Source organism: Callospermophilus lateralis, unplaced genomic scaffold, assembly GCF_048772815.1.
Source record: "Callospermophilus lateralis isolate mCalLat2 unplaced genomic scaffold, mCalLat2.hap1 Scaffold_268, whole genome shotgun sequence".
Classification (NCBI taxonomy): Eukaryota; Metazoa; Chordata; class Mammalia; order Rodentia; family Sciuridae; genus Callospermophilus; species Callospermophilus lateralis.
The window spans coordinates 393,602-417,431 of NW_027513428.1; the positions used below are offsets into that span (position 1 = coordinate 393,602).

At 34.6% G+C, this 23,830-nt stretch overlaps 1 pseudogene; it reads right to left on the minus strand.

Moving 5' to 3' along the window:
- Positions 1 to 22,466, minus strand: LOC143640441 (ribonuclease H1 pseudogene; annotated as a pseudogene).
- Positions 22,467 to 23,830: the final 1,364 nt, after the last annotated feature.

Below are 23,830 nucleotides of genomic sequence, written 5' to 3' on the forward strand. Positions count from 1 at the left end.
TCAGTCTTGAGACTACCAAGCCCCTTCTCTGGCCAGCTGATCGGCCTCTTCATTGCCCACAAATCCCAGGAACATGCATCTACTGAATATCCCTGCTATGGGTGAGCTCCTCCAGCTGCACAAAGTCCTCTTTGTTGATCACCTTCTTCCTTGTACTCCTATTCCACCTGTTCTTCTTCCAGCCTTGGACCCAGTTAGTAATTCCATTTATAGTGAACATACTGTCCATATATAGAGCCAATTTACTGATGTTCTGAGCCTTGCTTGTTCCATGGCTTTGTAGGCTGCATGGATTTCTGCTCTTTTGTTTTTCTGTCATCCAGGGAGTCTAATGCCTATGTTTAAAGGGGGGCCTGGACTCCAGTAGACACCAATTGCTGCTCGTGCCCTCCTTTGCCCATTACTGGAGCAGCAGTCATCAGTGTAGACAACTACAGAGTCTCCCATATAAGAAAATGTATCCTTGCTAAGGACAGGGTCTAGCTCTAGATTCTTTCACACATAAGTCATTCTCAGCTCTGAGACCTCTTCTTCATGGTCATCCAAGGGCTGTCTGAGATTCTTGCTGACTTTCACCTGTGACTCCTGGACATCTGTATTTTTTTGCTTAGGTGGGGAAGACACTGGTCCTGTGGCTCCTGTGCATGGTGTAGAAAATTCCTAGCCCACAGCAGCCCAGCCGCGCAGTGTGACCAGAGCTACTAGGCCTGCCAGAGGCAGCAGGCCCTACATTGCTCAGGTCCACGCCCACATCCACATGGCTCTCCTGGCTCCATACCCCACGAGCTCAGGAAGTGTTCATATTAATGATTATGTGAAATCAGAAATGAAAAGCTCAGAAGTATGTCTGCAGAAAAATAATTAATATTTTTGTCTTAAGTTTATGATTTTGAAATAAAAACAATATTTAATATTTAAGCAATTGGTTTTCATGCAACTTTTGTTGAAATTATTATTATTTAAAATTCAGAAGTAGAGCTCTGCAGCATGGGATGTAATAACTGAACAAGACACTTTTAAGTATGTCTATTCCTATATTTTTCACTAGTTAGCATTTTGTTATGGGTATTTAGAGGTTAATACAATATAAGCAACACTTTAAACTCCCTATAAATAAACAGCTTACAGAAATAACTCAGAAGTAAGAGTTGGACTCTCCAGGCATGTGGCATATTTAAATCACACTGTAGTTTCTACTATATTTTTTAGTATTGTCTGTTGCTGTGACTTTTCTTAGATACTAGCAGGTAGTATTAATGAAAATCTGAAAATAAGACATGAAATAAAAATAGGTGGTCAATAGTGCTTAAGCAATTTAAAACTGACTGGAAGAAATGAAAAGCATTATGAAAAACTTCTGTTGTCTCTTGTCTCTGGATAGTCATTTCAGGACTTTAAAGATAACTTGTGTCATTGATTCTTACTTACTGAATATTTGACAATAGTTGCTATTTTCTTTTACATTATTATCTCTTAAGGATTGCTATGGCTATTTCAAAATTCTTTATTAACCAGTTTTATGGAACAAAGGGTGAAAAACCCTGCTTTTATGTTGTGCTCATTTTTTTTTTGTTTATTTTTTTTTGTTTTTGGTTTTGTTTTGTTTTGTTGGCACCTCATTTATCAGGAAGGAGAAGATAAGAGGCCCAATTCCAAGACATTCCTAAAATTCATCACCTTGTGATCACTTTGGAGGCTGATCTCCAATTTGATTAGAAGTGATGCTTTAATAAAACAAACAAAAGGGATGATGTGTTTCTGTGATGGTATCATTTAACTATTTTTTTCTGATTAATTTTGTAGGGTGCAATGATATCATAGTGTGATCTTTCACTTTTGTTATTCTAGTGCTGAAGGGTGCATAGTTGTGTAACCATCACCATCATTTAATTTTAAAAAATTTTTATTTATTAGCTTAATAAGAAACCCTACACATATCAGCTGTCACTTTCCATTTCCCCTTCCCCATACCCTGGCAACAATTAATGTAGTTTCTGTCTATATGGATTTGTTTCTTCTGGATACATCATATAAATTAAATCATACAATATGTGGGTTCTTTTACTTAGCATAATGTTTTCAAGGTTCATACATCTTGAAGTATGATTGATGTTTTACTATGTTTTAATATAAAACAGTATTACACTATATGGGTATATCATATTGTATTTATCCATTTTTCAGTTGATAGACACTTGATTTGTTTCCATTAATTCCATTATAGATGATGCTACCATGAACATTTGGATATAAACTTTTGAATGTTGATATATATTTTAGTTTTTTGGCTGTACAACTGGAATTGCTGGATCAGATTTTATTTTTATTTTTAACAATTTGAGGTATCACTAAGCTGTTTCCTAAAAGAATTGAATCATATTACATATCTTCTAGAAATGCATGAAGTTCTAATTTCTCCATATTCTTTTCCAACACTTGCTATTGCCTGTCTTTTTGAATAATCACTATAGTAGATATGAACTAGTGTGGTACCATTGTGGTTTTGATTTGCATTTCTCTCATGACTGATGATATGGAGAATTTTTCAAGTTTGAATTGACCTTTTTTGGTATGTTCTTTTGAAACATATTTATTCAAATACTTTGAACATTTTTAATTGAGGTATTTATCCCTTTATTTTTTAATTATAAGATTCTTTATATATTTTGTATACAAGTCTCACCAAATTTATGATTTTTAACCTATTTGCTTCTATTCTGTTTATTAACTTTTCATTTTATTAGTGATATAATTTAAAGCACAAAGTTTTAAATTTATTGAAGTCCAATTTATACTTTTTTCTTAACTTAAGTATATCTAAGAAACCATTTCTTAAGTTCAAAAAGATTTCATACTAAGTTTTGTTCTGAGCGATTTGGCCCTTACACTTAGTCTATGATCCATGGTGAGTCAATTTTTTGTATATGTTGTGAAGCATGGATTTATCCAATTTATCTTTTATAAGTAGACATTCTTTCAAGGAACAATAAAAAATTTTATGACACATAGAAATCTTCCGGATGAATATTAAACAGAAGACCTTCTTGCCATTTTAATGTGTTTTATGGAACAATGATTTAACAATGTCTTGGTATTTCAAACAAATTAGTTTATATTACATAAAACTAAATTTTTCGGTACTAATGCATGCCTACTTTTACTGTAGCTTAGTTTATAAGACCATATTAAAATTTAACATTCTTGTGCAGTGCATAATAACTTTCAAGAAATTAAGATAGAACATGGGTAAGTCCATTCAGGGTGCTATAAAAAGCACCTTAGACTAGGTAATTATAAACAATAGAAATTTATTTCTCATGATTCTTGAGGCTGAAAAGTTCTAGATCAAAATGCCCCAGGATTCATTGTTTAGTGATGGCTTGTTCTCTGATTGAGAGATGGTGCCTTCTTGCTGTTTCTCACATGGTGAAAGGGAAGAACACACTCCTTCAAGCCTCTTTTAGGAAGGCACTAATCCCATTCTTGGGGGCAGAGTCCTTATGGCCTGATTATTTCTTAAAGACCCAACTTCTTAGTATATTTCAGTGGGCATAATTTTTAAAATGAATTTTGAGAGAACACAAACCCTGAGACCATAGTGAACAGAGTATTTGTAGATCATTAACTCAGAATAAATAATTTTTATATCTATAGCTTTGGTTCAAAATTATTTTGACTCTTCTATGTTTATTTTCCATACTTGGCCATTTCATTATAATAATGACAATATAACACTATATTTATATTTAATTTGTCTGCTTAGTTTTAAAAATAATGGGATGAAGGTCAGGATTCATTGTGTAGATTATACTTCTTTTATTTAAATTTATTCTAATTCACTTATTTAATATCTCATGTAAAATTCAGACATTCCTTCATGTGAATGTCATCTGAAGTTTTAGTAAAACCAGTACTTCTGCTGCAGTGTGCTGTGTTTTGTTAAAAGAAAAATGATTCTGTTTTCCAGGAGATTCTAGTTCTGAGTTTAAAATAGGTGGAACCTCTCCTAAAACAGGAGGACATACTTAGGGCTTATCATCTGAGAAATGATGTAGACCTTGACTTGAGCCCTGAAAGTAGGAGTTAACATCATACTTAAATATAATTGGGCATTTTATGCAAGTTGGGAGATGAATGGGGAGACATCTATGTGCTGAACTTTAAGTTGAAAGCAAAGAAACTATATGCTAGATTATCCAGTTTTATTCTATTCTATGTTGATTTCCTTTGTTTGTATACAAATATTTTGTTGCCTTTTATTTAAATATTGTGGCCTTGCCTTGACTGTGCTCTGGGGAATTAACATGAGACATTTACCTGTGCTTGAGCCAAAGTATTAAATTCAGATAGTTCTACTGTTCTCCTTCTGAAATCATCAATAGGGAGATACTAAAACAGAGAATGAATCTCAGGTGTGAATAAGGCTGATCGAGGCCTACCTGACTTTCTAGTGAAAACTTGGGAAGATCTTTGTTTTATTTTTTTACAGAATACAATAGTTTTTCGATCTGAGATGAATTTTTTCTTTTATGACATCAAAATTTTTTTCAATTAATTGTCACAGTTGAGTATCATTATGCTAGATGACATTTCTTTTGATGTTCTGTCTTGTTTACTTTTTATACAAGTACACAAACTAGCTTCCAAACCTTATAACTGGATAGCATTGTGAACAAGTGGTAGCTGAATGGGCAGACATCTATGTACTGAACATGTTGTTTTTATTTTTGCCTTAATCCATACACACATTTAACATCTGGAAGCACTGCAGATGCTTGATCATATATTTCTTTGTTTATGTATATACAGGTGTGTGTGTGTGTGTGTGTGTGTGTGTGTGTGTGTGTTTGTGTTTGTGTGTGTGTGTGTGTGTGTGTGTGTGTATGAATCCATATTAGGTAGGTATATAGGTAAATCAAATCTAGCAGAGATATCTCTATGCTGTTTATTTATTCAGGCATACTTCTTGACATATAATTGACTGTGTTGAATGTTAAAATTTGATTCTATGAAAATAACGATGACATTTTTATTAATTCAGATGTCTCTAATCTAAACTTAAGGGTTTAGTTCTAAGTACAACTCATTTTTTTGATAGGGATTTTGATAATATTGGAAAATTATTGATTTAAAAGAATGAGTTTCAATTTGCTTAAATATTTCCCTTTCACAGAAAATGTCCTCCAGAACAAGTAAAAAATCTCAATATTTTATGTCCTCCTCTATATTACAGAGGGTCTTTTGGTTCAACTTCTTTCCAGATGCTTGCATCTTTGTTTTCTTTGGACTCACCCAAACATCTCCACTCTTTTTGATCTAGATGGGCCAGTCTTGAATAATCCTGCCTGAAGGTTACTAAATGCCTCTGTCACTTTGTCTTCCTTTGGTATTTACAGTTAAACAGTTCTATATTTTTAAATCAATTTATATTCCTTTTTCTTAAACTGATAAAGAAAGAAGTATATATACAAAACTTTAGAGTTAAAGATTAAAATCCTAGTTGTAGTTTGTCTGTACTTCCAGGTTGTTTTCATTTGTTTTGTTTTTGGTGCCAAGAGAGGATATACCACTTTATATGTTTGTATTAAAGATGTTGACATATACATAGCATACCTAATGTCATACTTTGCAGATATTTATTAATTAGTTCTTTCTACCCTGTTTCCTTGTCATAAACAATGTTAGTTTCTTCTCTGGTGAGTGACACATTCTAAAATTCATAGCTTTTATAATATTAAAATAATATTTTAAATTAATTTTTTTCTTTTTTTTTTGAAACTGATAAAGACAGCAGATAAAGACACCTGAAGCCAGTGCTATAGGGTTACTAAATTCATTTTTCATCTTTAAAGAATTTAGTTTGAAAAAGAAGTTTTGAGTTCACTGCAAGATTGAGAGGATAGTGAAGATATTTCCCCAACACATGCACAGTCTCCTCCATTATCAAGAACCCCACCAGAGTGGTCTGTTTGTCATAACTGGTGAACCTCCATCAACACTTCATTATCACCCAAGGTCCATAATTTACACTGGAGTTCATTCTTGGTGCTATGTGTACTACGGGTCTGTACTATGGGTCTTTAATGATAATATAAGCACTATGAAAATATCAGCAGAGTGCTTTCATAGCCCTAAAAATCCTTGTGTTTTTAAAGAAAGTTTTCAAGTAAAGGTTGCAGGCAGACATATGTGGAGACTTAGAATCGACCTTGTTCTCCCCCTGAACTTCATTATGTACTTTATAGGTCTAAACATTTTTCTTTTTTAACTTTTGTTAACCTTTAGAACCTAATATTTGTTTTAGAACTTTTTTAAAAATTTTACTTGGTCCCAGTGGGACAGATTGCAAGCAGTTTTCCTTATATTGCTCTTGACTTTCTAAAAAACATTGTCAAGGGCTGGGGATGTGACTCAAGCGGTAGTGCGCTCACCTGGCATGCGTGCGGCCCGGGTTCGATCCTCAGCACCACATACAAACAAAGATGTTGTGTCCACCGATAACTAAAAAATAAATATTAAAATTCTCTCTCTCTATCTCCCTGTCTCATTCTCTCTTTTAAAAAAAAAGAACATTGTCAAATACCTGGCCAAGAATATTAGTATCTGTGCTTTTCTTACACATATTGTAGAGCTGAGTATTACTCGTGTATACATTCCTAAATGAATATTTAAAAGCATTTTCTAGGTTTTTATAATATGTGTATTTTACATTATTTTTATGATTTTCATTAATTGCTCACACCTAGCAATGATTACCTGAGAAGCTTTGAGGTAAACTCCATGGATCTTTCTCTGATGTTTTTACCCTAGTTATAAATGAAGGAAGCACACTTTTAAGCAACCTTTTTATATCATTGTTCTGCTAAGAGATTTCCCAGGCCTTTACTTTTTCAGCTTTAAAAAGATCTCATTTACTGCTTTGAACTCTTCAATTTGCAGTTGGACTTTTTATTTCCTTTCACAACTCTCTCCCTGCCTACTTCTGTCTTTGTGGTGCTGTTGATGATTCTCTTATATCTGAATACTGTCTGCCAATTTTTTATTACTCATGCAAATTGTAACCCTTTTTTCTTCTATGAGTGCTTTGGCTCTATCATTCATTTCTTTTATTTAGGGAAAAATAGTAACCTAGGTATTTTAAGTCTACCTTGAACTTGCCTCTTTCAAAGTCTTCATGGGAAGTAGGCTGTTTCATAAATGACCATTCTGCCTTGAGTGAGGGGAGATTATACCCAATGCACACACTTTCCTCACCAGGCCTCAGGTATCTGGGGCTGTTTTTCACAGCTGGCACCACTGGGCTTGTGATGGGTACTTATTGTTCAGGAGTGACAATGGATGATGATGATTATATAATAATAATAATAATAATAATAATAATAATAATAATAATAATAATAATAATTTTCCTTTTTTCTTGGAAATACCATCAGAAAACATGCAATCACAATATACTCAGAAAATACAGTTCAGAGAAGATTGAAATTGAAGATGGTAGGATTCAAATTATCAGTCATCTAATTAAATAATTGATTTCCTATTGAATATTTAACAATAAGTGTTTCAGCTAGAGATATAAGACTTTAGATTACATTAAATTTCATCTGAAGTTACATTGTACTTTTTGAATATCAGTTACTTATTTAGAATTTTATAGTATTTTTGCCCCCCCAGAGTGGCTGTGGGTGTGAGAAATATCTCCTAAAAGAGAGTTACAGACTAGGCAGTAGTACACACTGCTGGGCAGAGCGCTTTGGGCTGTCCAGTGGCATTGTGGTACATCTAGCATATGGCTGGAAACTGAATCCTTAGGAAAGAACAGGAGAATAGATGGGGGTGAGCTAGAGGGAAAAATCCCAAACAGTTATGGGACTATTTAATGAATTAATTTGACCAGCCAGGCATTTTTACTGATATTAGAATCAACTGAATTATGTCTTAATATAGGGATAACAGTGTAAGAAATAGACTTCAGATACTGAAAATTCTGAATTAATACATTCTCTTCTTTTCTTCCTATTTTGACCAGGCTTGAATTTAAAAATAAATTCATAAATAAAAGATATATCAGCACATCCTTTTTTTTGGTTATGATTTTTTGCTTTATCTGTATAGTTTTTAATCTGCTCTTGATCTTTTTAAGTAGAAGGATTTTGAACAAAGGCAGATTGACATTTTATTGCTATATGAGGGTGGGCTTCCCTTAAAGTTTGAGAATTGTATAGCTTGTATGGAAGAAACTCAGGTGAATTTTTCTCATTACTGAAATTATTAAAACAGAAGTTAGCCAATCGCTCCAAACCAAATTCCAAATGTTTTCTTTGATATATGGCAGTTGATCCATACTGGGATATGGAGAGGGAGCATGGGATGAATAGATAAACTCTACATAGGGCAGAGGGGTGGGAGAGAAAGGGAGGGACCATGGGGTTATAAGTGATGGTGGAATGTGATGATCATTATTATCCAAAGTACATGTATGAAGATTCAAATTGGTGTGAATATACTTTGTATACAACTAGAGATATGAAAATTGTGCTCTACATGTGTAATAAGAATTGTAATTTATTCTGCTGACATATGTAAATAAAAAAAGAAACTAAGGTTAATATTTAAACATTAATCCTCCCATATATGTAGTCTTATTGTCTGAACATAAAGTATTTGTTTTACTTCAATTAGAAGGTGGGTATTATACAATAGAATTAATTTGATTTTCCTTTAAAAAGCCTTGCCTACTCTTTTGCATAATTATCATTAAAATAATTATAAAAGTCAAAGAGTTAACTTTCTAGATATTAACAGGTCTGAAGTCTCATACCTTCAGCTAACACATTTTATTATTTGTGTTACACTCTAGGCTGGCTCTATTTGATCACATCTCTGATTTGTACACTGTGCTAGAACTAGGAAACAAGGAACACAAAAACAATTTAATACTGGCTCTGATTTATCACTTGAACCTAGATCAATCTCGCTTATAGTAGTGATGATTAACCAAGTCACCACAAATATAGATTTCATTTGTGGGGCATAGCTGTAGCAGCAGGCATATTACTCTTTTATCAGCATGAATGATCTATTTTGTCATTCAGCATTCCAAGCTCCATTTGGGTATCAGCAGCAGAAATAACTGATCAGATGTTTTGGCTCATTTAGCCAAAGTCTTCCTTTAACTTGGGTTCTGCTACATTACTCAGCCTCTCTAAGTTATGTTGCTTAAATTAACCAAACAAAATTTTAGTTGTCTGAAGTAGAATTTAGCAAATGTATGTTAATTACTCAACATTCTTTAGTATTTGAAATATTATTGAACTATGGAATTAGTGTAATTCATTAGCAACATGTATTCTCGGGGATGCTTCAAGTTATTGTAATATTTAAAAATTGCATTAATTTCCAGTATATCTTGAATGACTTAAAAACCTTTCAGTTTAGTCCTATATGGATAAATCTCTAGAAGGGATTGGTTTGGTTTTACATAGCAAAATTTATTTCAATAAATATTGAATGAAGCTAGATAACCTGAAACATCTGCTATTGTCACACACACACACACACACACACACACACACAAATGATCTTTTACAACTTACAAACTTAGTCTATTATTCTTAAATAAAATACATACTGTATGTACTTTTAAACTGATAAAAAGAATACTTCCTCCTGCATTCTTCTTCATTACCACGGGACAAATATTTTGAACGAAACATCTTGCACTTGGACTTCAAACATACTTCCTTTACTTTAGTTTTACACCCCATGTGTCTATTACACTGAAAGGTCCAAAAAAATATCCAAGGCTCTGGCTAAATCCTCAGTATGGGAGGAGTATTTTGAGAGTAGTACATGGCTCAGTAGACATTTACTAATTTCATTGATTGAATTATTCTATTTTAATTTCTTCAGTATGTAATCAGATCCAGGAGAAGAACAAGTTTAAATAATAGCAGTATTCTCTTTGTTCTTTTAAACTACATGTAGGAAAATCATGTTTCATGCAACCTTGACCAAAATTTTAATTTATGTAAATCTCAGTCTCTGTATTTGTAATGTGAGGATAATGACATGTATCTTTTAAGGGTGTTATGAGGATTGGTAGCAATAATGCTTATAAAATCTCACGATAACTCCTGGATTACAGGAAGTGCTCAGAAACTTAAATTCTCTATTAGCATAGGACTAGCATTACTGGGCATATTTATGATAATTCTACATGAAGATACTTTTAAAGAGTAGGAAGACAAAATTCTGAGGTTACTGCTGTTGAGAACATCATCTTTTATCTCCTTTACAAAAAAAAATTCTCAGATATGACCTCAGATTATACTTTTCCCAATTGAGAATTTGAACTCACATGAGCAGGGAAGGGTCTTTCAAGGCTGTGGAGCATCTAGGATAGTTGAGGCCCCTGGATTTCCTCTGGGGTACCAGGAAATCCAGTCCTGAAAAGTAACTTAGGTCAGCTAACTCCTTCCTGTCTTTATTGCTAGTCATCTTGTATGCTACATGTGAAGTAGCCAGATAAAATAGAAAAATCATTTAAAATGGAATTTCAGATAAATAGCTATTACGGGGCATGAGTATGGCCCCAATATTGCATGTGATGTAGTTATACCAAAAGTTATTCACAATTTACCTAAAATTTGAATTTAACTCAAAATTCTACCTATTTCTTATTTTATTTTTTCCAAGTCTGACAATCCTACCTCCATGCTAATATTTTGGGTTACATATTAGGCAGATTTTATCCTAAACTCATACCACTTTTGAATAAAATACTGCTTAAATATGATAAAAGTTCAAATTATAGCACTAAAATGGCTTTATTTGTTGAAATATTTAACTGTTGCAAATTAATACTAATAAACACATTTAGACAGTAAATCTCCTGATAAAACACGTCTTCCTGTTTCTCTGCTCTCGATAATTTCAGTGAATCCTGAACATAATGGTCTTCCTTACATTATTAGAGTATGTTAAAGAGAATATAAGATAACGTAAGTGTATTCTATTTTAAGAAAGTCTGAAGTTAAAAAAGGGTTGAAGTGTGATTATTCCTGACTTCAGTATTACAATTAAACATGCTATGTGCAAACATTTCATTTACATATATTTTACACATATATTAATGTAGCAGTTTCTGAACATTGCATAACACATTGAATTCTTCTTTCTAACTCTGAATACATTTCTTTGTTATTCATTTATTAACACTAACTAAGCATCCTCCATGTGCCAAAAATTATGCTTGGTGCTGTTAATATAAAAATAATGATCCAGAATTTCTTTCCATGTGGACCTTATATTCTACACTGCAGGAAGAATATAATATAATGCACTATAATGCAATGTGACAAAAGTTGTAACAATAAAATTAATTGTTTCTAAATACAGAAAAAGTAGCCTGAAGGAAGCTTCACTGAAGAGGTAGCATTCAAACTGTGTTTTGTAGGATGAATAGAAATTAGCTGGACAAGAAGAGAGGTCAGGCCTTTTCAGGAGGAGAGAGAGAATGAAAACCAAATCAAAGCAAATCCCAAACACTTTCATTCCAGCAGTGCATCCTGTGAAGGAAACTGGTTTGACTTGGAAATAGTTAAGCAGATGACAAGTGGATGGGCACTCTGGAAACAATATAGTGTTATGTAAGACTGAAGTTTTAAGTGTAAGCACTAAGAATATACCTAGTTTTAGGAATATACCTAAAATATGGACAGGCAGTTGACTGGACATTGTTGGAGACCTTTATGGAGCACATGATGATAAGAGTATTAGACTAGCTGACTAATAAAAGAGTGGTCTTGTGTGGGAGACATTTGAAAGTTAGAAGTAACAGAATTTAAATGCATTTTCATTTTCAGTTTCCTTCTCATATGAAGCAGAAAGTTTGAATATAAAAAATAGGGATTTTTTTGGTGTGTGTGTGTGTGTGTGTGTGTGTGTGTGTGTGTGTTCATGTGTATTATTTCCCCAAGACTTTAAGTTCACTAGAGGTAGGGACCCTCTCTTGACATACAATGCTCATGAGTTAGCTTGCATTGCTGTGACAAAATACCTCAGATAAACAACATAAAATAAGGAAAGGTTTAATTTGGTTCACAGTTTCAGAGGTTTTAGGCCATGGTAATCTGTCCTCATTGTTTTTGAGCTAGTAAGGAAGCAGAACATCATGGCAGGGAACACCTGATGGAGCAAAGCTATAAACCTTATAGCCATTGGGAGGAGAGACTAGAAGCAGCTAGATTCCCAATATACCCTTCAAGGGCATATCCCCAAGACTTAACTTTCTTCCAATAGGTCCCATCTGCTAATATTTCCACCACCTCACAATAACACTAGCAGTCAGGGACCATGACTTCAACCCATGAGTGTTTGGGTACATTTATAACCCAAGTCATCACAATTTTTATATCTGTACTTTATTGTTTTGATAAATCTAATAGCTATTGTAGGAATAGTACAGGATACAGAGTGACAAATCTATTTCTCATCCTAATGAGTTAAGAAAAATCACCCAGGGTTTTGATGTATAATGGTATTAACAAATCAAACATTTTTAAATAAATTCTGCCTTGTGATTGTTATCATTTACTTTAAAATATAATTGCCTAAAGTTTTTTTGTATTATTGTTATGTCAACAGAACTGTTCTTTTAGTTTACAGTTAAAGAATTCAATATTAGAGAAGTCTGAGACAAATCTAATTGTGGACCTTGAATCCATGGTTATAGTTTTGTAGCTCAATGCCTGAATCATAAAAACAGACAAAGAATTAACAAGCAGGGATGTTAACAGAAGGATTTTTATGTGCCAAGAAGGGTGTTACTTTATATATGAGACAATTAATGTACTATTTGTTACTACATGAGTTATGTATTTACACTTCATTTTTTCTGCATGGCTTCTCTTTCTTTTATGACATTTAATGCTGACTAAAATACTGTTCAGTTGTGAGCACAGTTTTGCATGGGTGCGTTAATGTAGGCACACCAGTTGATGAGTTCCTGAGTGAGGTCTTCAAACACATCCAGCCTCTAAGGCAGAAATGCTTAACCTTGAACAGGTGAAGAGCCACATGGCCACAAAGTAGGGAGAGAGTGTGACATTGCAATATGCCATTGGATAAGGTATGCAGCAGGAGACTTTGTCACCATGACTTAGCACCACTCACACATTGATTCCACTGCACAGCCAACACATTGAGAGCAGAGCTCGTCTGTCTGATGGCGATTATTTGGAGATGCTGCACCTGTGCTGTTGGCGGTACATGCCTCTCGTTCCTCTTTATCTGTGGATACAGTGAGGGGAAAGCAGAATGGATCTAGGCTATTTATTTTCTCAGTAATGTTGAAGAGAGAGTGCAGGAAAATGCATGCTGTTCTACTTTTTCTATGCTGCAGTGGCCTTGTTGGCTATTGCTGGGAGCCTTCTAATGAAACACATCAACAGAAGAACTCATTATCAGGAGCCTTCTGTGGCTGAAAGGCTGTATCTGCTTGACACCAGCATGATAGCATAGGCTGTGTGACCTGGGCAATGGCCGGCTTTAAAAGACACACATGACTAGTTCTTCGGTGAGTGAACAGACACGTTGTAGTAGTCTGTTCATTGAAAGCTCATAATGCATTGGTGATGAATTCTCTCTGGAGCATGTCCCATGAAACTGTGATGACTGCTGGTGCTCAAACAGCTGGATTCCCTTAGCAAATAAAATTCTCCTTATTGTCTCTTTCATAATCTTATAGAGGATCCAATTATTGTTCAGATTTTCATATTATTAAATTAAGAGATGAGGTGGGCCTTCACATCTTTCATAGCTCTGTTTGTGGGATAAAATACCTGGTGAAATAAGGTGGCATTTAAGGGCCTCCATTAGAAATATGTGCTGCCTTTTCTTTACATGTAAGAACATAATGACTAATTTAGAGTAATCCTGAAATGAAGTCATTGAATTATTGTCATAACTGGTAATTTTTTAATGAAACTATTATCATACTTGACATGCAGCTGTGTGTTGTCTTAAGTAGAAAAATTTTTTTTTTAAATTTTTCTGAAACTATCACAAAGCCCTGTTAGCTTTCCAGTGACACTGAGCTTTGAGTGGAAAGGAGGAAAATAACCCTCTGAACCACTCATACTAACAATATGGGAGAGAGAAAGGAAAAATGTATTTATCAACTCTTTACTATGTGCTAAAAGTTTTCCTGTATTTTATTTCCTTTATTCTTGAAAGCAATTCTGTGAACTAAGTATCATTCTAATTTTTCTTGCTAATGAGGAAATGAGCTTAGAGTGGACATCATCAGAAACTTATAACTGCTTGTCATGTCAAGTGTTAGGACCTGTGTTAGTAATGTTACATAGACTTTTCATTTTAATTCTCAAAACAAATATATATTTTTTCCATATGAGAGTTAGACTAAGTGAGGGCATACTGTATTAACAAACAGACCCCCAAATTTTTATGGCCTAATAACATAAAAGTTTATTTCTTGCACATACCAAGTTTATTCAGTGCCCACTAATTTTCCAAGGCAATTCCTCCCTGTGGTTACTTGGTGGTGGAGGTCAAGGGAAGTCCTATAACACTCTGGTAACAATGCTGAGAATGCAAGCTCCTTGTTTGTTGTTCAGGGGAATGTGATAGGAGAATGGTGCATGGGTTTGCATCGTCTCAGCCTGGAAATCACACATATCACACTCCCTCAGCCTATGGGCCAGGTCTCTAGCCATATGGACACACCTTATTGTAAGTAAAACAAGAACTGTGGAACAAGTTGATAGTAATAAACACAGCTGGCACAGTAATATTGTAATCCTTGTTTTAAAAGTGAGAGTACTGAAGTTCAGAGAGTTTAATTGTGTTGCCTATTAATTAGTAGACTTATATCTTGAATGTAGGTCTCTCTGAGTCTAAGGAAACTCTTCTATCCTCCATCCCCCAACACACACACACACTGAGCATCTTTGTGGTTTCAAGTTGTGTTGTATTTCTGCTAGCCAGCTTCCAAGATGGCTTACATTAGCATGGCCTCCAGGTAGTCAAATCCTGTGCAGTTGTCCTCTCCCTCAGGCAAGTCAGGTGACTCTGTAATTGATACTGTATTGCAGAAATGTCAGTGTAGCTTCTGAGACTAGGTCATGAAAGATGATGGTTTCTGCCTTTCTCTCTTGGTTCATTAGTTCTGGCAAAACTGGAGCTGACATTGTGAGAATACTGAAACAGCCCTGTGGAACTCTTCCATAGCAAGGGACTAAGACCTCCTGCTAACAGTCCAGACAATATGGCATTTGTGAGAGTGAGTCATCTTGCAAATAGAAATATCAACCAAATCGGCCTACAGGTGAATGAGCCCAGATCCGTACCTAACAGCTGACTTTGAAAGAGCTTGCTACAGCCACACACCTAAGCTGCTTCTAAATCATTCTTGTGAGATGACAAATTTTATGACATTATAAGTTGATGAATTTGGGGGTAATTTATTATGTGGTGCTCTAGGTTGGATATTAAGAGTCCCCAAAGCCCATGGCTTAAATGTGTGGTTGCCAGGGAGGTGTTATTAAGGGGCAGTGAAACCTTCAAGAAGTGGAGTCTAGTAGGGGGTTTTCAGGCCATGGGAAGAATTCTACTGAAGGGGATAATAGAACCCTAGTACTTTCTTCTTTTTATTCCTTCCTTCCTTCCTTCCTTCCTTCCTTCCTTCCTTCCTTCCTTCCTTCCTTCCTTCCTTTCTTCCCTTATGAGCAAATATTGTTTACATTGTATACACTCCTAATGTTCTATCTTGGCTAAATATTTACAGGGGGGCAATGATATAACATTCTTTAAATCAACATTACATTATTGTTAGGAACATCATTTTGTCAAAAAAACAAAGTCAGGGACAATAATGAATATATCATAGTCACATATGCAAATTTTATGCATTTACATATACAAAAATATCAACATAGGTGTATTTCTATTTGTGAAAATATATATTTATGACAGTTTGGAGGTAGGGGTTTCTAAGAAAGACTGAAAGCCAGACTTAAGGAGCCTAGCCAGATGAGGAGAACTTTAGAACACATGAACGCATTAAAGGAATATTTAACAGGTTTTAGAAAAAAAGAAATAAAAAACAAAGTTTCTTATGAAAACACATATTTTAACATACATAAGGAAATATATTTACAAAATTTTGATATACAAAACATTATTTATTGATAGAATTGAGAAAGGTGTCTACCATAGAAATTATGATTACCATATTATTAGTGAGAACACTGTCTCAAAGAATTTTAATTGATTTGCAGAAGGTTTCACAGTAAAGGACAAAACTGGAATTTGAACCTGAGAGGTCTGATTTCAGATATACTTAGGGATTTACCCATTTCCAGGGATTCCTCTGCTGGGCTATCCATACATGGCCTTCTGGGATTCATGAAGGGTTAAAATGTCATGGACAATTGTGCATATATGTGATTTTTCCTGAATATGGTACCCAGACTGGGATTTCCAAAGAAGTCATGACCAACAGAGCTTAGGAACTGACCTTCCTGACTAATGATGATAAAATGGAAGAGATGGCCCTGCTTAATAATTAGATCACACAAAAGTACTTGTCTTCCCCTAGTGGAGGGCCTGGTGGAATGAAGAATTCTGATTGTAGAACAAAGAGAAAATGGGTCAGAGGTTGTAATTTATGTAACTTTTTGCTTAGGATTGGCCTGGCTCAGCGTTTCAGTCAGTAACACAGGCAGACTTAAAAGAGTTTAGGCAACACAAATATTACACCTAAGCAGAGGACATACAACTCACCATGTGCATAGATTATGGGTATTCTAGATTATTCAGATATTTTTGCCATAGATAGCTAATTTTCTTTCCTACTGCATGCTGACGGCCAATTGTGGAGGAACTGAACAGAGAAGTTTGGAGGATGGTTCCCCTGGGATAGTTGCAGTGAAGGGTTGGCACCTTACATTGAAAATGAGACTTTTAGACTTCCTTAGAGTAACTGAATAGGTTGTGACTTTCTTATGTTGAATTGAATCCACCATGAGGTTCATTCTGGTCTGTTAGGACATTTTTGAAACCAGAAATACAATTCCCCATGAGAGTAATATGGTAAAGCATCCAGAATTACTCTTAACTTCCAGCATGCTGCCCCCAATTTTTTTTATAGCACAAATGTGTGTGAGTGTTTACTAAGGGACTCAGAGCCATCAGATCATTACAGATGTGCACACGGATGTTGTTGTCAAATAGGATGTTGTTGCCAAATACTTTCAAAAGTTGAGAGCAAAATCCATGGCACTCATGTGTTCTGCCTATTATAGATTCATATCCTTCCCTGGGCCACCTTCCCTATTACAACAAAGTAGCAATAAAACAATTTCCTTTGGATCTTCTGCCATAAACTTGGATACCCAAATAATCTGAAATTATTTACTCAGCTGTGCCTCCATCTCAGTGGCAGACAAATAATATGAACGAGATATGCACACAGACTCAATTACAGTCAAGGCCTTTCTTGAAGAAAGACCCACTGAGAGGCTCTTGTCAGAATCCTGTAGGGCACTGAGTTCCTTTGCCCTGAAAATGGAAATATCTTTCTTTTTATGCTAAGTACCAGGGTAAGGAATTTTGCCTATAAATTTTGGGGGTGGATAGAGGGGAAATCAACCAAACTGTTCAAAATGGCAGAAGGACAAATAAAGAACTTCCTAAAGCTGTTATAAGCAGATGATACAGATATCATATTTGTAAAAAGTATAATATATTTTCTTCAATTCAAGGGAATGACTCTTGTTTTTCATTTTGGAATAATAATAAACATCAGTCTTAATGGAAGTGCCATGCTATGGTAAAAGAAGTCATTTGTAGTAGGATTTAGTGGAGAAGTATTTAAGCACTCAGTGTTCTAATTAGGCATGTACAGAACCTACCCTTTTATAGATTCATGAGTTCACAAATATCTTTTAACTTTTGTTATCTCCTCCAAACAGGCTGCAGTCCTATTTTTGATTTCCCCATTGACCACGTGAAACATAGAAAATAGCTAAGCCTTCCCAGAATCACTTTCTTTTTTGTTAAATGAGAAAATTTTCACTAAATGAGTGTTGTTTCCAAATGAGTAAATGAGATCATATTTTTTATGAAGAAACTAGATACTAACAGTTGACAACTAATAGTCACAATCAGCTGATATAAATATTAAGCCAGTTAACCTTTTGGCTTGAATTTGAGAGTGTATTAATTTTACCTATGAGTAAAAGAACTCTGAGTTCGAAATATTTTTCTTTCATCTATCAATCAATCAATCAATCTATCTATCTCTTAAGACAATCATTTTTATTGTATTTCATGTTATCACAATGAACATTAACAAAGTCAAATCAGTTTGTGTATTTTAAAACATTATACCCTAAAACCTTAATTTTCTTAACATACCCATTATTACTAATTACTTTTTTTTCTGGTGGAAAGTAAATAATTTTCTTTCCTTTATCACTTCCAAAACATAATCTTTCTGCATAGATTTTACTAACATGTAAGTTTTTCTTTATTTTGTACTTTAATTAAATAAACATTTGTTTATTAATATTTTTTGCACTGAAATATATTCACTTAAAATTTGATGTTTTTCTCCCTATACTCGTTTCAGCTTTAGAAGTGAGTGTCAAAATGACATTTATTTTATTTTTTCTTTTGTCATTGAATGAAATAGTGGTGTCAGGTTTACCTTCTGAACAAACTCATAATTTGATGAGAATAGTGACATAAATGTGTTCATTTAACTTCTAAGTGTTGTGTTCACAAAACGTTATTATGCACAAAGATGGAGCAGTTGATTTTGCTTTCAAGCAAGGCTAAGTGAACCCAGATCTTTCCATTCATGTTGTAATCATCCCCTTACCCAGATCTTTCCATTCATGTTGTAATCTTCCCCTTACATGGCTGTAATCTAATGAGCACAGCCTCCACCTCATCTGTTAGATATTTACCAATTTAGGGCAGCAGAACTCTGCTTTATCTCAATACTAGTGTTATCCAGCTTTCCATCACTGTAATAAAATACCTAATAAAATCAACTTAAGGGAGGAAAGGTTCAATATGACTCAGAGTTTCAGATCATGGTCAGTTTGATCCATTGCCAGCTGTAATTAAAGAGAAAATAATTCTATATTGTTCATGCTAATGCTGATTTCTCTGTTATATGATAAAATGATACCTTAACTAATAATAAGGAAGAAACTCATTGGATCAGTTTGGGAAATGTAAACTCTATAGTTGTTTTAAGAATCTGGTATTCAAAACTGTGATCAAAGTCAATATATTAGAATTAAATTCTACTTTAATTGTGGTGGAAGCCATTAGAGTAAGAAGTAGGAAAAAAGTTTCAAACTATAAGGGCAGAAAACTAAATGATACAGGCATATAAGCATTTAAAGGAGAGGCAAATAAAGGAGGAAAAACAAAGGGGAGAGGTAAAAACAGTCAGGGAAAGGCGACTGTGTTTCAAGGAGGGATGGCTTCTAGTGTCAGTTGATGAAGAATATTCAAAAGGAATGTTGGTGAAGAGGCCACTGGATTTGGGATCTTATAGACCACAATCTCAGAGGCAGTAGTTTTGATGGCCTGTGATGGGGAGAAGTTGGTTCATCATGAGTGGCTGCAGAGTAAATATGAAGTAAGGGGTCTGATTGCAAAGAGAAAGTGTGTGGTCTTTTATGGATTTTAGACTACAGGAAAATTCTGGGCCATAGTAACCACATGAAGTGTGAGGTCTTAGGTTGGTTCCTGGTTTGAAAAAGACAGCAATGAGACATTTTAGGGACAATTTAGAGAAATTAAAATAGGAATTGGCCATTTGATGGTAATAAAAAATTATTTATTTCTACTTATGATAATGCAAATTTGAATATGTAGGAAAACCTTAATAAACATGAATATCAAAAAGTTTAGACGTAGAATGTCCTGAAGTCTATCATTTATTTTTAAAATGCTTCACCACACAAAAAGTAAAGTGATTTTAGAGAAGATGAAACATGCCATGATTCCCACTCAGAGCTCTAAATAAGCAACGGAAACCTGAGCTAAACTTTTTAATATTTACAAGTCTAGTCTGAATACCACTGTTCCCTGAATGCCTCAAGTTACTCTCTCTACAACTAAGGAATAGTCAGTGAAAGATGCCCAGTCCCATCAGTTGATTGTCTTAAACTTTCCTTTAATTTCTAGGATTCATCTGACTCATTGGAGATGTGTACAAAGAGTTTACAGAGCATAGAAACAAATCATGACCTCAATGAACTGAATATCTCTATTTACCTAACTAGTTTGTTTTTCTTTATCTCTGGAGATGAGGGCACTGAAGCTCAAATAAGTGATGTTACTTCAAGTCTTGGAGCAGAGTTCAAAATCAAATTGAAGTCAATCTGATTCCAGCATCTTTTCCACTATCTGCAATGGAGCATTAGCATTTAGTTGAGAAATAAGTTGGATTAATAAAAATCATGGCCAACACTCAAAGGTCTTCTCCCTTTTACTTATTCTTGCCTCAGTTTCCCTACCTGTATCTTCCATGGCTGCTTCAGCCAAACATGATGATGGATCTTACTTGTTGAGCTCAGGTCCTTCAGCCTCCGCTCCTAGTTGTTTTTGCTTATTGGAAGCAGTTAATTTCTGAAATGTACTATTGTTATGATACTTGCTTCTGTCTTCTTTTCTCTATTTGGGATGATCAGATTACCTATAGAGATTCTGATTCTTGCCCTTGGACATTTAAATCACATATTTTAGTTCATAACTTAGCATCTATCACCGATCTGGTGAATTTTGTCAGCACATTTAAAGAAAACGATCCTCTGTAGTTTCCATCCTAATTGCATCTTGGACATTCTTTGGTGTGAAGAGTCTTAATGGGACATCACAGAAATAGCCAATGTGTGTTATTGTCTTTATGTCAGGCTCTTCTGCTCATCCAGGAAAAGAAAGTTGACCTTTATCTTCCTCAACCCTAGGATCTCTAGCAAGATCTATTTAAATTTGCCAGTTACTTTTAAGAAGTCTGCATGTTGCTCCATATCTAAAGAGAAATTGTCCACAGTTTTTCTCATTTTTGTACCAGTCGAATCATATTTTGCAGTAGTCTTTTTTCTTTTTTTTTTTTTTTTTTTGGTGAGGTCGTTAGCACTTCCTAATATTTCAATTTTATCTTATTTTTACAATTTTATCTTATGTTCAATTATTTCACTAATTTTTATAAGTGACAATGCACAAAAGAAACAAATATTTTTTCTTATATTTTTTCTATAAATCTCCATTGGTATGTTTAAAAACAGAGTATTTGTCTTGATGTGAAAATATTTGTATTGGTCGATAAATACTTTTCACTTTTTTCAGTGTTTTCAATTCTTAGGGACAAGAATATTTATGTTGAATATATTTTGTATTCCAATTTGGAATTCTTCACTTACTGGCTGTGGTTTTTCTATGAAATCATTTATTTTTTTTTTCAGTGTTAAAGGAATAACAATTTCTACTTATTTCACAGGGGTATTTTGTGAAAATAAAACAGAAAGAAATCTGAGAAACCTTAGAATGCTACCAGTCCCAATGCACGTGTCAGGTACAGTCAATATTTACATTTCACATATGGAAAAGCAATCCCACTCTGGTTTATAGAAGATCATTTGCTTTTTGCTTGAGCTATTTCCAGATTTTCTCCTATTTTCTTACTAAGTATGAGAGAAATAAACAAGAGTACAAGTCAATGGTTTTCGTAGAAAACACCTTTCTGATGTTTGCCCAGATAATGAAACTACCAGTTGTTTCTGAGCACTTGCAGGACAGCAGAAGTGCAGTGGGCAAGAACTGTAGTGGAAATGGCTGAGGTGGGGGGTCCAGAATGAGCTACTGTGTACTTATAAGAAAAAATAATGGCCAACTGAAGGGTGGTGAGAACTTCATTTCAGAGGGTGTTTTCGATGAAGGAATGAGGAAAGACAGAGATGGTCAGGTCAAAGCAATACAATTTAAAATGTATGTTTTTGGTTATGAATTGGATTTCCTTGAATGCTTTTGAAAGATATAAGTAAGCATTAGAACCATTCTAATGGCTTCAGGTGAGGAACCATGCTCTTTGTGGTACTCTGGGACACTAGGCTTAGTGAGAATGTGTTCACGTCTCCTCCTGTCTACTCTCAGTTCTTCCCTGCTATGGCTGTTCTGTTACCTGGCAAGCTGATCCTCACCTCTGAGCAATGGGGAGTTCGTCAATCACGGAGCAGGAAAGAGGAGAGTGAGGGTGGGGACTTACTGCTCTTTCTTCCTAAAGGTCACTGTTGACAAGTTGTGTCCCTTGTCTGTAGTCACAGTTCCTGTGAAGGGGCCTCCTGGGACTCCAGGTTTTAGTTGACTCTCCCTTTTATGCCCTTCTTGCCACAGCAGCCTGTGTCCTGCCTTACCTGCATCTTGGCCTCCAGGATACTGTTGCTATCTCCATAGACTCCTGATAATCATTTCTTTATGAACTACTTTTCAACTTACCCACATTAAATATGTTGTCTTCTCTGGAACCCTGGTTTCAGGACCACACAAGGTCTTTGGACTTATTTGGTTTACAGAATCATTTTTAATGGCATTTGGAAAGTCCCTGCAAGACACACAGCTGGCTTAGTGGCTAGAAAGATCCATCAGCTGAAATGAGCAGAACATTTATTTTGGCCTTTCTTTATGCTGGAGATGGGAGCCTAGCAAGTCAGAGAGCTGAAGCTGCACTTTGGTGCTAGTGTGAGTGCCAGTCTTGAGGGGTAAGAAAACGGGAGGCAGACTTTCCTGAGCACCAACTTCATATTGGTATCAGTGTTCAACACTTCATATCCTACATCATCCTAAAAAGAAAAGTACCTTCTCCTTCAACTTATGCATGTGTGTCATGAAGATGAGACTTGTTTTTCCAGTATCTCTGAACCATAAATGGCAGTTATGATCAAACCTTTCTGGTCTCCAGCTACCAAAAGTTGTTTTCCCAATTTGTAGTACCTCAAAGTATGTAGAAGCTCTTAAAAATACAAATTGCCAGGATCATCTCTGATCTACAGAAGAAACCTCTGGTTGCAGTCTTTGGGTAGGTTTTATAAACTGCCCACAGGGAATTCTGATGTATACCTAGTTGGGAAGGACTCAGTTAAAATTGTTTCACTAAGAGTATTTATTCTGATTTTTCTCCAGTTGCTTTTCAAAAAGATCATGTATTTTAGTAATTGGTCATGAATTAAAGACAATATGAATTATTTCCTGAAATACCTTACTAGAAATAGTTTTATCTCTGTTTTTGTCACCTATTATTATATTATTATCTGTTATTATGTTTATTAACTAAAATCAGAATATGATTTCAGATTCCATGAAAATACATCCAGACTAAATTAACAATAATGATAAAGAAATAAACTCAGGCATTATTTTTTAAAAATGATATGGGAAATGAGAATATTGTGAAATTGGCATTTACAATATGATTTTATTAAACTCATAATCTCTTTGTCATTTGTGAACCATAGATAATATCTCTATTGTGAGTGCTTTCCATATTTTGGGGGGTGAAGAAGAAAATATTACACAAACCCTTAGTGCCTATACTGAATTTTATTTATGTCATTCAATCATTCACTGGTTATTTTTGATTTACCCATTTTAAAATAAGATAAATCCATCTTGCTGATTTCAAAGTAATATCTATCAAATATTATGTTTGAAATGTTTATAAGTCACTGAAAGGTAAGATGATACAAAATTAAAGCATCAATAAAATACAAATAAAAGTGAACCACAT